Raw genomic sequence first — 17,077 nt, 5'->3', positions numbered from 1 at the left:
CCACATTTTAAGAAAGTCTCTACCTGTACTAAGAACACATCTCAGAAAAAGTGGCTCCATCTCCTACATGAAAGAACAGACAGGCTAAATCAGAGCCATAGTGACAGCACATTGACACTGGTATTCAAACAGAATCTTTACCTGCCTTATTCTATCTGATTATGTCTACTTATACCTCCTCTATCTCTGCAAAAGAAGAATTCAAAAAGATTCAAGGCAAAACGCCCACCCCTGGTTTATTTATGAAATATGGTCTGTCTCCACTGAGCCTGCATTGGAGGAGGAATTACTTTTCTCTTTTCCTGAGGGACATCATTAGCATAGTGATAATTAATGAAAGGCAGCAGCCAGAGTTTGGTAAATTATTAATGGCTTCAATCATCCCGAGAGCAGACAGCCCCTGTGTGCAGTTGTCCTTGGTGACAGCATGGAAGTGCTCTGGGGAAACAGATGATGGACAGAAAACCAGCGCAGAGTGTGTGTGCTTCTACACGCACAGATTCAGACTTCTTATCCAAATAAACCGGGTTTTCATGCAGAAATACTTGTGGATTAAAACTGGGAGCATGTCCCTCTGGCATATGGTGAATGTTATCAGATCCTCCTTATAGAATGCCTAAACAGAAATTAGGCCTGGTCCTGGGGACCTGTTGAAAAGTTGAGGAGGAGGAGGCAGTGGGTCTTTTACAGCAACCACAGAGATTAGGGGTTAGAGGGTAAAATTGAGAACTCATTAGGAGATCAATGCCAAAGTATAGTTGGAGAGTATACGCAAAATAGGTCATTGGAGCCAAAGGGGGTTGGAAACAAATGTCAGAAGCTAAGATACACAGATAAAAGGAATTCTAGGCAACCTGAAAACATGAGAGTGAAGAGTATCATATAGGAACAGGTAAAAGAAGAGATGACACAGACAAATTCCAGGGAGGAGGGATTCAAAGCCACTGTACAAATCTTTCTCCCTCCATAAGTTTATTTATATGGGCTCCACTTAAACAGAGCCTTCTTGTTACATAAAATCATAAGCTCCTTGAGGGTGGCAATTTTTACTGTTTTCTTCTCTGCTATATTCCTAGAGCCTGCATAGCACCAGACATAGAGTAGGTACTCAAAAATATTTGATGAATAATGAAGAAAGAGATGAATAAATGGATACAACTATCTTACCATGTTAGATATTAGATAAAAAAAGAAGTATTGAGGCCATTCCTTTCATCTTGGGTCTCTGCACCTTTCACAAACTTCCAACATCACTATGTTGGGACTGAGCATCTGGAGGTTGACAACCCCTAAAGTCTGCAGGAGCCACTGTGAGGAGGGCCCAGGAAAGAATTTGCCATTTTCAGTGGAAAACAAGTGGCAGCAACTAACAAGATGACTGTGTACTATGGATCTGGATTTGCTGAACCTTTTTTTTATAGTAAGACACCAACTGCTTAAGAAATAAGGATGTTTCACTTAATCCTTTAAACAGATGTGAAAAGGAGCATTTTAGGAGATACAATGTCTGAAAAATGGATCAAACTCTTGAATTCAACATACTTGATATGTTTGTAAATAAATTTATGGCATGGAAAAAAGTCTTGATAAATATTTTTTAATAAAATCACATCAATTGTTACTTTGAGTAACAAAGAATTTACTGAACAATTCATTGAAGATCAGAAAGAGAGGTTTCCAATATATACCACCACCCAGCAAATAATGGAATAAGTGCTCATTTGATATTTATGTTCTTTCCCTAAATTCCTTTTCCAAATGTGTTCTCCCTCAACCCTTCCCCCGCAACACAGCACAAAGGCACTCTTGCTCGCCGGCTCTATCTGTATCTCTATCTCTGTCTCTAACTCCCTAAGTGAAAATTAAAAAAAAAAAAAAAAGATTCTATTACTGCATGTATAAAAACAAAATGACTGCTCTTATAATCATAGTGTGACTTGAAGAATGAGAGATGCCACTCCCACATGGCATCTCAGAGTCCTTGGTGCTCTTCCACCCTTTGGGGTGTATGTTGAGTCTTTGAGATCTCCAGCCAGAGGCAGGCTTTACCAAGTGTGAGGTAGATAAAGCTATTCCTAGTGTCTCCCCTTGGGGCTCTGATACGTTGGCCTCTTTGCAGTCCTCAAAAGAGAGAAGGTGAAAAATCCACCATAACAGAAGCAGAGTGAAAGAATGGTCTCTACCTCTCAGGAGCATTTGTTTTTCATACCAGTACCATAGGACAAAGGAGTATGAAGGAAGCTCCATTTGTGGTAATTAGGTTAGTTACTGAATACAAACAAATCTATGAATTAGATTCATAGGCTCAGGACTCAGAGGGAAAAGATCAAGATGAAAAGGAGAAGAGATATAGTTCACATAACACATATATATGAGAGATTCTATATTTATACAAAAGGAATCCCAGAAAAAGAACTAAATGTACACCAGAGAAATAATAAAGAAATGAGAGAAATATCTACACTTCACCTAAGAAAAATCTTTAGTCTTTCAGTCAAAAGGACTCAATGAGATTCAAGAAAGAATATGGAGAAAGACCACCTACACCAAGGCACCCTGGGTAACATTTCTGAAGTTCAAATATATAAAATAACATCTACTCATATATTAAAGAAGAAACAAACATTTATTTAACAAAGGACAATTATAGTAAAAGGTGTCCCTTACTTAGCCCAATGCCAGAAAACAGAAGAGCAAGAGCATGAGAAGAACGTTCTATATCTGTGTCTAAAAAGTATGTTCCCTGTGAGAGCAAAATAAATACAAATTCAAGTATGCAAGGATTCAGAACCATAATACCCAAGTACCAGTCCCCAAAAATTCACCTGAAGAAAGAGTCCAAGGAAATGGAAAAAGGAATTCAACAATTAGGACCAGTTATAGAAGAATCAATGATGAGTAATAAACCAATGAAACAGAATTAAGTCAACAAAAGCATTGGTTGCTATATGGTTGACAAGTTTTATGCAAATATTAACAAATTCTCCCTAAAGTAAAAATATAGAAAAATATAAATATAGAAAAGAAAAACATGAAAAGATACAGCTAGCCTCAGAAAGGAAGATAAGGATTCCAGTGGACCATAAATTCAAGGTCAGGAACAGATTGAAGCTGGGAATTTGCTTGGCCCAGGGTTCAGACGCTGGCAGTGGCAGCTAAGAGTTTGGCTTCTACAGGGTAAAAGGACTAAACCTGTTCCAAAATAGAAGCTGGAGTGGAGGTCTTCCAATCATGAAACAAGTCTACGTTTGTTTTAATTGCCTTAGAAGGCTGCCTGGGTCTAGAGCTTACACCAAGTCATAAACCCAGGGAAGGAGGACAGGTCTACGGCCTAGGAAACAGAAACTGAACACATAACTGGCTGAATCCTGGAATCACTTCTCGGAAAACAGCCAGCAAAAAAAAAAAAAATTTATAAAGGAGGAGGGCGCCTGGGTGGCTCAGTTGGTTGAGCGTCTGTCTTCGACTCAGGTCATGATCTCACGGTCTGTGGGTTCGAGCCCCGCATTGGGCTCTGTGCTGACAGCTCAGAGCCTGGAGCCTGCTTCCTGTCCTGTATCTCCCTCTCTCTCTGCCTCTCCCCCATTCTCACTTTGTCTCACTCTTTCTCTCAAAAATAAATAAATGTAAAAAAAAAATTTTTAATAAAAAAAAGAAAGAAAACAGCTGGCAGGAAAGCCATAAAACCCTCTGACTATCTGTGATTACCACTTACCAGGAGACTCAAACCTCCACTGTAAAGCCTGGCTCTAGAATGAAAGCCTGAGAGGCTTAGGAGAGGTAACACAAAAGATTATTCAAGTGCTACTTTGGTTTTTAAATTTAGCCTTTAATTAATCAAAATTACAAATTCAAAAACTTAGTCCTTTCTTGTCCTATTCCTAGATCTTTTTATATCCTTCCTACCTACCTAGATTTAAATTAAGCCCAACTGGAATCTCTCATGTCTCATCTTTCTCCATTCATAGTTCTGAGGTCATTTAAAAATCATTAAAGAAATGGAGTTAGTCACCAAAATTTCCCACTGACAAAGGACTTGACCAAACCTCCACAGATAATCCTTCTTTACAAACTGCTTCAAAGGACCGGGAAAGTAGAGAGAAAGCAAACTCTTTAATGTATTTTTTGAGGCAACTTAGCCTACTACCAAAATTGGACAATGATAAAGACAAGAAAATAAAATTACAAACCTATCTTTCTTAGAAACATAGACATAAAAGTTTTTTAGTTTATAAATTAACAAATCAAAGCCAAAATGTGTTATAAAATGCGTCATAACTAAGTAGAGTTTATCCCATAAAAGGAAAAACACCATTAGAAAATCTATCAATTGGGGCGCCTTGGTGGCTCAGTTGGCTAAGCGTCTGATTCTTGATTTCAGCTCAGATCAGGATCTCATGATTCGTGAGATCGCCCCACATCAGGCTCCATATGGAGGCTGCTTGATATTCTCACTCTCACTCTCTCCCTCTCTCTCTCTCTGTGCCTCTCCCACTCATGCTCGCTCTCGCTCTCTCTCTCTCTCTCTCTCTCTCTCTCTCTCTCTTTCTCTCTCTCTCTCTCAAAGTAAATAAATAAACCTAAAAAAAAATCTATCAGTAAATAAACCATGTCAAGCAGACAAGGTGAACTACCAAGCAGCACAAGCAGCATGTGAGGAGAAACTCATGGTGGAAGCAAGAGCAGGAGCAGGCATGTGGTTTTGCACTGCATGCCCAGGGTATAGAAGGATCAGATATTAGATCGTTGGGTTGCGGGAAGTATCAGCCGCACACCCGGCTGCTCAGGGACTATGGCTGTAGGACATGGCGGAAGCGTGGGCTCCAGCCCTGATCGTCCACCTCAGCACTCCACCAAGACTGATTGCTCCACCACTAGCATGTATCCATGGAGCTCTGCAGGAGGGTGACCACTTCTCTAGGCTGTAGATTAAGTCAGATTATTAATAGATTAAGAAAAATAGGGGTGCCTGGGTGGCGCAGTCGGTTAAGCGTCCGACTTCAGCCAGGTCACGATCTCGCGGTCCGTGAGTTCGAGCCCCGCGTCAGGCTCTGGGCTGATGGCTCAGAGCCTGGAGCCTGTTTCTGATTCTGTGTCTCCCTCTCTCTCTGCCCCTCCCCCGTTCATGCTCTGTCTCTCTCTGTCCCAAAAATAAATAAACGTTGAAAAAAAAAAAAAAGAAAAATAGGGGCGCCTGCGTGTCTCAGTCGGTTGAGTGTCCCACTTTGGCTCAGGTCATGATCTCTGGTTCGTGAGTTCCAGTCCCATGTCAGGCTCTGTGTTGACAGCTCAGAGCATGGAGCCTGCTTCAGGTTCTGTGTCTCCCTCCCTCTTGCTCCTCCCCTGCTCGCCCTCTGTCTCTGTCTCTCCAAAACAAATAAATATTTTAAAAAATTAAGAAAAATAGAATTGTATCAGTAAATGCAGAAAAAAGCTCTACAAAATTCAGTACTCATTCATGTTTGCAAAGCAAAAACTTATCAAACCAGGAATTAGAAATAAATTTCCTTAATTTAAGAAAGAGTATATATATGTATATATGTGTATCTATATGTATGTGTATATACATATATATGTATATACATATATATACATATATATGTATATACATATATATACATATATACTTTTTTTTTTCAAGAAAGAAAGAGAGAGCATGGAGGGGAGATGGCCTGAGGGAGAGAGAGAGAAAATCTTAAGCAGGTTCCGTGCTCAGCATGGGTCCAACAGGGGGCTGGATCCCATGACCCTGAGATTATGATCCTGGCCAAAATCAAGAATTGAACACTTAACTGACTGAGCCTCCCAGGCATCCCCCTCTTTTTTTCAAATTTAAGAGTATGTATTTTAAAATTTTTTTTCTTTTTTTTTTTTTCAACGTTTATTTATTTTTGAGACAGAGAGAGACAGAGCATGAACAGGGGAGGGGCAGAGAGAGAGGGAGACACAGAATCAGAAACAGGCTCCAGGCTCTGAGCCATCAGCCCAGAGCCGGCCCGACGCGGGGCTCGAACTCCCGGACCGCGAGATCGTGACCTGGCTGAAGTCGGACGCTTAACCGACTGCGCCACCCAGGCGCCCCAAGAGCATGTATTTTAAAAATGACCAAACAGGGATGCTTGGGTGGCTCAGTCAGTTGGGCATCCAACTTCAGCTTAGGTCATGATCTTACAGTTCATGAGTTACAGTCCCACATTGGGCTCTGTGCTGACAGCTCAGAGCCTAGAGCCTGTTTTGGAGTCTGTCTCTCTCTTTCCTTCTACCCTCCCCTACTCACACTCTGTTTCTCTCTCTCTCAAAAATAAACATTAAAAAAAAATTTTTTTAAACGAAATTGCTATCTCCTCTTCAAAAACTAAGGGGCACCTGGGAGGCTCAGTTGGTTAAGCATCCAACTTTGCCTCAGGTCATGATCTCACAGTCCGTGAGTTCAAGCCCCACACTGGGCTCTGTGCTGACAGCTCAGAGTCTAGAGCCTGCTTTGGATTCTGTGTCTCCCTCTCTCTCTGCCCCTCCCCCACCCATGCTTTGTGTCACTCTCTGTCTCTCTAAAATAAACATTAGGGGCGCCTGGGTGGCGCAGTCGGTTAAGCGTCCGACTTCAGCCAGGTCATGATCTCGCGGTCCGTGAGTTCGAGCCCCGCGTCGGGCTCTGGGCTGATGGCTCAGAGCCTGGAGCCTGCTTCCGATTCTGTGTCTCCCTCTCTCTCTGCCCCTCCCCCGTTCACGCTCTGTCTCTCTCTGTCCCAAAAATAAATAATAAATGTTGAAAAAAAATTTAAAAAAAAAAATAAAATAAACATTAAAAAATGTTAATAAGAAAATAAATAATAAAAAATATAAATAACCTAACAAAATAATTTCCTATGAAACTTTAGAAAAATTGTCATTGAAGTCAAGAATAAGAATGTCTACCATCACCCCTATACTATTGACATACTAACAGACATAGTCAATGTAATAAAATAATAAGTATAATTATAAGAATGAGAAAGGAAGAAAAAACTCTCCTTATTTTCAGATAACATGATTGTCTACATAGAAAGTCCAAAAGAACATATTGAAATACTTAGAACCAAGAGGAAAACTCAGGAACATTACAGGATATCATCAATATATAAACATGGTGCATAGCATTCCTTTATGTCAATAAACCAATTATAAAATATGATAGAATTAAAAAGCATACATGTCAGCAACAAAAAATTAGAATCCAAATAATAAATCTAGAACCTAAAAAAGTCTAAAACCTAGTAAATCCAAAACATATATGAAGAACATTATTAAAGTTATTGAAGGACATTTTTAAAGATCTAAATAAGTGGAGAAATCATACCATGTTAATAAATCAAAAGATGAAATAAGCTCAACATTTCAGTTCTTTCCATCATTAATTTGTAAGTTCAACGCAAATCCAAGCAAAATCCAACAGACCTTTTGTAAAACTTTATAAGCTGATACTAAAATTCATATGTAACCATAAATAAACAAGAATAAAAGTATTCTGAAGAACTGTGTATGGGTGAGAGGAGGATTGTTCTACCAGATGAACCAACCAGGAACCAGTCTGAGGCTTGCAGCTGGCCTCAGTGTTGTTGGAAGCTGGCCTGGTGCTTCGTGTAGGCCATACACCATCTTACAGAATACCACCTCAGACAAGGTCACTCATCAACCAAAATAAACTGAGTCAAAACAAAGCCACTTGATAATTTTGCATAAACACAGATAAAACCTCCATACAACGCACAACATACCAAGCATTCCTGTCTCTCACTAAACAAGTGCCTGCTACTTCTTTACCAAGTATCATTTTGTCCTCCCTCTAGCCTCCTCTCCCTATAGATAATATCTATGGAGATATCCAATCATCGAATGTCCCCACTTTCTGAAGACACCCAATCCAGAGTTACTCCCCTCTCTCTCAGGCCTTTCCCAGAATCATTCAACAAAAGCCCACATCCTACAAGAAGGTGCTTGTGTGAGTGTTTTGTTTTGTTTTGTTTTGTTTTGTTTTGTCTTTCCACACTGTCTTACTGAGATGCCACATGGGTCCCTAACCCAAACTGAAACTAGTAATAAACCTAATTTGTTAACTGCAGGTATGTTCCTGGACGTACTGGCTTGAGGTTGCAGACAGAGGTATCAATGCCCAAATACTCTGTAAATAGTGTGTGGTTGTGGTGTCCAAATAAACTAATAAGTCAATGGGACAGGATAGAGTTTAGAAACAGACCCACAAATTAAAAAAAAAAAACAAAAACATGAAAATTCACAGAGTTGGTATTATACATCAGTGGGAAAAAGTATTTATCTTCAATAAAGATGAGATGAGACTACGACTCTCCCATATAAAAAAATATGAAATCTCATATCACCATACACAAAAATTATGGGTTAATAACCTTAAAGTGCAAAATTACAAATCTTAAAGACAATTATAGGAGAACCAGTATTATGTCTTTATGATTTGAACCAGTATTATGTCTTACACTTAGCACAAACATGGAAGGAAAATTTTTAACTACATTAAAATTTGTAACTCTGCACAGCAAATGATACTATGGTAAAAAGATAAGCCATAGATTAGGAGATATTTGCAACACTATATAGTCAATAAGGGAGTAGTATTCAAAATATATAAAGAACTTCTACAAATTGATTAGAAAAAAACAAACAGGGGCACCTGGGTGGCTCAGTCAGTTAAGGGTCCAATTCTTGATTTCAGCTCAGGTCATGATCTCATGGTTCATGAGATCAAGCCCCCAGCTGGGCTCTACACTGATAGTGCTAAGTCTGTTTGGAATTCTCTCTCTCCCTCTCTTTCTGTCCCTCCCCTACTCACAATCTCTCTTTCTCAAACTCTTTCTCTCAAAAATAAGTAAACATTTAACAAAAGAAAAATGCAAACAACCCAACTAAAAAATAGGTAAGGTACATGAAGAAACAAATCACAGAAGAGAAAATACGAATAAATATTAAAATATGGTCTTCTTGAGTAGTCAAAAGAATGCAAGTTAAAATAACAATGAAGGGGCTTCTGGGTGGTGCAGTCGGTTAAGCGTCCGACTTCAGCCAGGTCACGATCTCGCGGTCCGTGAGTTCGAGCCCCGCGTCAGGCTCTGGGCTGATGGCTCGGAGCCTGGAGCCTGTTTCCGATTCTGTGTCTCCCTCTCTCTCTGCCCCTCCCCCATTCATGCTCTGTCTCTCTCTGTCCCAAAAATAAATAAACGTTGAAAAAAAATATTTAAAATAACAATGAAATACCATTGGCAAAAATGATATCAGATTCGCAAAAGAAAAATTTTTTTAAGTTTTATTTATTTTTGTAAGTAATCTCTACACCCAACGTGGGGCTCAAACTCACAGCCCCAAGATCAAGACTCACACACTCTTCTGACTGAGCCAGCCAGACACCCTAGATTGGCAAAATTTTTAAATTAACCATTCCAAGCATAGGTGACCCTGTGGAGTAATGGGAAGTCTTGCACACCACCGGTAGGAACATAAATTGGTACAGCCATTAGTTCTCTAAATAATTTAGAGAGCAATTTGGCATTATCTACTAACATTGAAAATGAGCATACTGTACAACCTACCCAGCAATTCCACTACTAGACCATAGATAAACCTATGCAAAGTAATATGGAGAGAGAGAGAAACATGTATGGGTAAGAAAGTAAGAGAGAGAATGAGGGAGAGAAAGCGAACAAAAGAGAAGAAATGATTCCTACTGGCTCTGGGTATCCAGTTCCTTTCTTCACCTATATTTCCTGCCCTCTGATCACTTTATAACAAACTCCCTCTTTAGAAATAAATTCATTAGAATTGGCTTATATGGGGGCTCCCGGGTGGCTCAGTTGGTTAAGCATCTGACTCTTGATTTTAGTCCAGGTCATAATCTCAGGATTGTGAGATCAAGCCCCATGTTGCTCTCTGGGTTAAGCATGGACCCTGCTTGGGATTCTCTCTCCCTCTCTCTCTGCTCCTCCCCCATTTGTGCTTTCTCTCTCTCTCTCTCTCTCTCTCTCTCTCTCTCTCTCTCTCTGTCTCTCAAAATAAATAAACAAACTTTTTAAAAAAGTAAATCACATTTTAAAATAGAGTAACAGGAGATAGAAAGATAAACAAAAATTAATCAAGGAAGGTTCGCTTCCACCCCTAATAGTTGTCAAGAGAGTCTCCCAAATGAGGATAGCTTGTCCTAAGAGGGATTCTATTGATAAAATGTCCCACAATTTATCAAATATAGACTGCTTGCCTCACAGAATTTTCATTTGGTCATCACAGGAATAGACAAGTCACTTTACCATTAAGGTCTCTGTTTCCTCATTTATAAAATGAGATTTAATTAAATGACCTCAAAGTTTCCTTTCAATTCTGAAATTCTGTGATCAATCCCAAAATGAAGACAATGTATAAACTAGGTTTGTAAACTCTACAGTAAGAATCAACAGCAAACTCCTAATAAACTCACAAAGCCCAAACTGCTCCAGAACCTTAATGTTGACACTATAAATCACGAAAGAAAACAGAATGTAGAAAGCGGAAGCTCAAACACCCAAAACCTCACCTGAGATACAGGAGCTCAATCTATCAGAAGTGTGGCTTTAAGATTTTAGAGACTTAGGGGCGCCTGGGTGGCGCAGTCGGTTAAGCGTCCGACTTCAGCCAGGTCAAGATCTCGCGGTCCGTGAGTTCGAGCCCCGCGTCAGGCTCTGGGCTGATGGCTCTGGGCTGATGGCTCTGGGCTGATGGCTCTGGGCTGATGGCTCGGGGCCTGGAGCCTGTTTCCAATTCTGTGTCTCCCTCTCTCTCCGCCCCTCCCCCGTTCATGCTCTGTCTCTCTCTGTCCCAAAAATAAATAAAAAACGTTGAAAAAAAAAATTAAAAAAAAAAAAAAGATTTTAGAGACTTAAAAGTATTTTCTAGTATAACGTTTCCAAGTTAAAAATGTTCTCCACTTACACCTTTACAGAGGTTTTCAGTCCTTATGAAGCCTGCATATGTGTTCCTCTTTGGAAAGCCCCAGCTGGGTCCTAACCACCAAAAAAAAATTGAAAAATGAGAATACAAAAGGAAGCAAACTATACTGTGTGTGGAAGCAACTAATGTATATAAATTATATACATATAATTTATAATGTAATTATATTTATTTATATTTTATATTTATATATTATATTTATATATTTAAAAATTTATTGAAATATGTTTCAAATATATTATACATACACATAATTTTAAAATTATATATGATATAGTCATATATCATACACTATATTTAATTATATATACTATACATTATATATGTAATATATGGTGGAGTTATATATTTACATATATAGTTATACATAGTTACTAAAAATATGTAACTATATAATTTATATATTTAATATTAGTATTATTTACGAATAATATAGTATACATTATAATTTGCAATAATGTATTATTATAACTATACATAGTTATATAATTAGGTTATAATTATATAATTTGTAATTTATATATAAATAAAATTTGTATGTATATAAATATATACATAAATATATAAATAAATAAAATATAAATAAATATATATAAATAAAATTTGTATGTATAATATGTATGTATGTAATTTTAAAACAATTATCTTCAAATTCCAAATGCTTAGGGTTCTCCACAAGATTGTTTAGTGTTTAAGAAATCGAAACTTAATTTTTTTAATGTTTATTTATTATTGAGAGATAGAGACAGAGCACAAGCAGAGGAGGGCCAGAGAGAGACAGAGACACAAAATCCGAAGCAGCCTCAGGCTCCGAGCTGTCAGCACAGAGTCAAACAGGGGCCTCGAACCCACGAACTACGAGATCATGACCTGAACCGAAGTTGAACGCTTAACGGAATGATCCATGAGCCACCCAGGAGCCCCAAGAAATCCATACTTTAAAAAATTGAGGTGATTTTAGGTTTATTCTTTCTTGTTAAAGCCTGCAGTTCACGTAAAGCCAAAATCAACTTGGGCTGGAGCATTATGCTTTATTTCCCAGTTGCTCAAACACAGAATGTTAGGTATGATGAAATAATGTAGAATGAAGTCAGTTGAAATATTTCAACTGGAAAGGGCCTCTTCGATGTCTTGCATGTCTGCAAGATTGCACAAATTGCCCAAGGTTACACAGCTAATGAGTGGCTGAGCCTTGACAGGAAACCAGGCGTCCCGCTTCCATTGCAGTGCTGTCCTGTGCTTGCCTCCCTCTGGTGAAGCCACCTCTGGACTGGAAACTAGGAAAACCTAGAGAAGCTCCAGGTCCCTTATATATTCAAAACCTCAGCCTCCCCCCTGCAAGCCTCTGTGCCTGTCCCTTTCTCTGATATATACCATCCTTCCAGCCGGTCAGACACCAGTTCCATAAATTGCCCTGAGTTCAATAGTTTCCACACCTTTAGATTTTCCAGACCAGTCAAGTTTCCCCCAAAGTTCTAACATCTCAAAACAGAAATGCCTAATTTCATTTTGTTAATGGACACATTAGGAAAACAGCTGCCACCCATTTCCACTATCATTTTAGCACTGAAAATGTAGAGAGTATATGCTTGAAAAAAATGAATTTTATTATATATTAATTGTACTTCAATAGACACACGTAGGTAGGCTCTTAAAATGTAGGCATGCTGAACCGGGAATTAGATCAAATTGGATATATTTAGCTTTGGTTTCTCTGCCTCCAGACCATTTTACCACAGTTGAGGGGAAGCACCATCATGGACAAGAAGAGTTTGGGAAAACTACTGCTTCAGACTCTTCCGGGACAATGTCTCCTGCATTCCTCCTGTCCATCCACATTACCCTTATCCATCCAGGCCTTCATCACTTCTTCTCTGGACCGCTGCAGTGTATTCCTGCCTGCTCTTTCTGTACAATGTTCCCCTTTCTGGTCCCTCCTTTAGTGGAGTATCAGAATGAGCTTCCTAGGGCACAGCTCTGATTATACCCTAGAGCCATCAGGAATAAAGCCTTGGCCTCTTCACCCACAATCGTACCAACCCCTTATCTCCTTGTTCACCAGTTTACTCCCCGTGGATTCAGCACTCAGGTTATTTCTAACTGCATTCTTTTCCTTGTGCACTTTCAGTCACACTATTTCCTACACCTTAAACAAAATTTTCCCCATCTTCCCATTTTAAAATATTACACATTCTTCAAATAACACTCAAATATCATTTTTGTCTACAGGCCTTGATAATTCACCACTGTGCCTCCTAAATTCATCTTCCTCTCTTTGTAGTCCTTAACATATCACTTCCTATGGTGAATCTGTCACATTCTAGTAGAGTTTGCCTATCATCAATTTGTACACTGTGTATATATAATTAGTAAATAGATAATTTGTTTAACATTCTTCTCAGCAGATGAATTTATATCCTACTTCCCTTGGAAAACAGAAGCCATGAAATAACTACCCCCGACGTCCTGCCAAAACATGTATAAAGTCCCCTATATCTTTACATATCATGTGCTCTCTTGCCTTCTCCTTCCTTCCCAAAGCTATCTTTTTCCTGGCTCTGAATCCCACCTTCTCATCCTTGACAAGAACCTCACTTCATCCATTACCTCTTCTTTTTTCTAAAGGTTTAACCTCCTTCTTGTTGCTGATTCCTCTTCTCAGTAATTCAGGGAACACCAGTTAGACTATTTAATAAACTATTCTTAAGCCAAAATAGTTGTGCTCATAGACCCTCAAGACTAGAGTAGCTATATCTATAAAGGCAAGGGAAACAAATTATAAACACACATTAGCCAGGCAAGAGAGAATTATGTTTATCCATCCATCCATCCATCCATCCATCCATCCATCCATCCATCTATCCATCCATCCATGAAGAATATTGAATGCTGACACCAGAACCACCACCCTCCTTATGCTCAGTCTTGATTTCCCCTGAGATACTCCTAATCTGCAAACATCTGTGAATTCCACCTGAGGGGACCCAAAAACCTATTTACAGGGAAAGCCACTTGGACCTCTTCTTATCTGCTCTTCATTTTCTAAGAACCCATGGCCTCGATCATGTCAACATAAATTCAGAGATAAAAAATTCGAAGAATTTATCATGGCTTATCATTTTTATTTGTTTCTTATTATCTATTCTCACAAAAGATTATAAATCACTTGATTGTAGACCCCCTAAGAACAAGGATTCTGTCTATCTTGTTTATCATTGTGTTCTAAATACCCAGCACATGGAAGGCACTCAAAAAAGTACAGAATGAATGGGACTATATATAAACAACTAGCTCAGCATTGCAGTGGTTCTAATGTTGGACACTCAGCAGAACCACCTGAGAACCTTATTTAAACCACGCATTCCTAAATAGTCTTCCCTAACTATACTTCCCTGTCAAAGAAAAACCACAGTTGGACAGTAGTTAAAGCCATATAAATAGATTTTGTTCACTACCACAATAGGGGAAAGAAAGTACAGTACAGGGCTCAATTCCTAATATTAAATGAGCAAGTAAGAAGTAGGGGAGTGAGTCAGTGGATGGGAAGTTACCAAAGGGAAACATCAGGGGTCAAGGAATTCCAGTTACACGACTAGACATGATCTTCACTCAAGACAGGCCAGAGTGCTCAGACATCCCCTAAAGAATGGTGGAAAATGAGAAGGATGGGGACTCTTGGTAAATTGATTTAGCAGGGTTCTTGCTAAAACTGGATTTTATAAGGAAGTGCACACATAGGCCCAGAAGAAGGTTCAGGAGCCTGACTCAAGTCTGATCAAGAAAGAATCTTTGTCAATATCCACAATCAGATGTACCATTATCAGGATTGGAAGTGGGGGTGTGGGTACCTAGGTACAACATGTGTCCCTCACAGGCCTCCAGATTCTGTCATAGGGTGAGGGGCGTAACATCAGCAATTACTGTAGGAGGGGTAGTGGTTGTGTGTAGTTGAGAAAATTCCTCTGGTTAATTTTCGCTCATCACCTCTAAACCCTGTGAGAACCACTGCTCTAGAAACACCGCTCTTATGCCTGTAATATTCTCTGGATTTTTAGCTATAGATGCCTGTCAACTCTCAGACCCCTGATCCTTCAGCCAATCTTAGAATATCTCTGGGGCTCATACATGGGTGACTGCACATGGATAACTACTTTTCTCATTAAAATTTTTTCGATATTTAACATTCTTATCCTCTACCACAGAGACCTTCAGTCATTAAACACACTAAGGCATTCTATTTGAAGAGGCAGTCTAATACTGATTAAATGAAAAGGCAAGGTTACTTCTACCAAGCCACATCAGATTAAATGTTTTCATTATTAGTAGAGAATGTCATTACCACCATGACTTTAAAACTTGGATCCCCAGACAAAACTTTTGGAAGAAGCCTTTAATACCCAGCCCACAGATTCCTCATCACCAGTTCCCCATAAGTCCATATCCTTCAGTCAAATTAAACAAGAAAGAAAAGGGTGACCTAGAAGTAGGGGTGAAGGAGTTAAAGGGGTTTGGAGCAGAGTTCTTATTACTGTCTTTGAACAACAAAATCCTCCAGCAGCTCTTCCTTTTGGGAAAACATTCCAAGCTGCAGTCAGAAGCACTTCTCAGTATTATCCCCAGGGATATTGCCTGTGCACTAATCAATGATTAAAGCAATTTCCTGATCTTATTTAAAAATGACACAAATGGGAACAGTTGAGGGACTCAAGAAGGTGGTCAGGATTTTATCTTAAATATTTTCTGGAAAAGCAGCTGACAATTAAACCATTAAAGAACTCTAGGCAGTTTTTCAAGATTAAAATGTAACACATTTCAGTCGCAACTAAGCCTGTCATATAGGAATTCAAATCGCAATGTGACCCCCCACCCCAGAATACATTGGCACCCCAGGGAGTTCATTTCTATTAAAGAAGTGCTTCTGGGGAATGTGGGAGTCTAAACAACCTGTTCAATTGCCATTGCCCAGAGTGACATGGAAGGAAAAGGCGAAAAAATCTTGGGAGTCAAAGGGAGTAGAGGTGAAATCACAATTTAGGATTATGTGATCTGATCAACATGACTTCCATCATCTCTCTTAGCCTCTGCTTCCTCCTCTGAAAAATGGTAATAATATTTATCTTGCAAGATTACTAAGGGAATGAGCCATGGTAATAGTAAGAATAAGAATACTGCCAATAGCAATTGTGTATGAGAAGATTTCCTATCAGCATACTCTATCTCCCCAGGAAGCAGTGGAGGGATGTTCTTTTTTAATGCTTATATTATGCAGCAGCCTCTTGAGTTTGCATTGGGAAACTGTAAGTACCTGTTTTTCTCTTGATGTTCCTTCTTAAATGTTGTTTACTCTGGTTTAAACCCTCAGAAATGTGACCTTGGGTAAGTGCTCAAAAACATTTAAAGGCTACTAACCTTTACCTTTAAGATTTTTATGTTTTTTGGGTTGAATCTACCCCCTATCAGTTTTCATTTGTTCCCCTCAAAACTAGTTACTAAAATGACTAATTTTCCTTTGAACAGATAATTTTTCCAAGTTTATATATTAAACAGTGGGAATGATTAGGTCTCACACCCTTAAAGTACCTAATACAGCTATTTCCCTTCCTTTGAATAAACAACAAGCCCTAAATAATCCATTTTTATCAATGAATATTTACTAATAAAAGAATAACCAAAAGTCCCAATTTTTCAAACTGCATTTAATGAGGCTAAAGTCTGAAACAATTGATCTTTTATTGGTCTTATGTGAAAATTAAGGAGTCTACTAAAGGTTTTAGTAAACAATGTCACATCACCTCAATCCCAACCGTCTCCAATTAACACAAACACACACACACACACACACACACCAACACCAACACCACCATCACCACCACCCCACCCCTCCCACACACACCACTGCAATCAAAGAAAAAGAGAGTACACCAAAGTTTGTGTGGCAAACTCCCAATTAATGATCAAAACTCCTTGGAGCCAAGGTACTATTCTCCCAATAGACTGCTATTTCTAAAATCCATCTCTTTGAAAACAACAGCATGATTAATTCCACCATTCTCACTTACATTACTTACAACATAGAAACAATGATGCAGTAAGA

The 17,077-nt window shown here is 38.9% G+C and overlaps 1 pseudogene; it reads left to right on the top strand.

Annotated features, from left to right (window-relative positions):
• The first annotated feature begins 802 nt into the window (after positions 1 to 802).
• Positions 803 to 1,757, top strand: LOC123384842 (annotated as a pseudogene).
• Positions 1,758 to 17,077: the final 15,320 nt, after the last annotated feature.

The sequence above is a fragment of the Felis catus genome, chromosome A1 (genome assembly GCF_018350175.1).
Source record: "Felis catus isolate Fca126 chromosome A1, F.catus_Fca126_mat1.0, whole genome shotgun sequence".
Classification (NCBI taxonomy): Eukaryota; Metazoa; Chordata; class Mammalia; order Carnivora; family Felidae; genus Felis; species Felis catus.
This window is presented reverse-complemented; position numbering and strand designations above follow the sequence as displayed.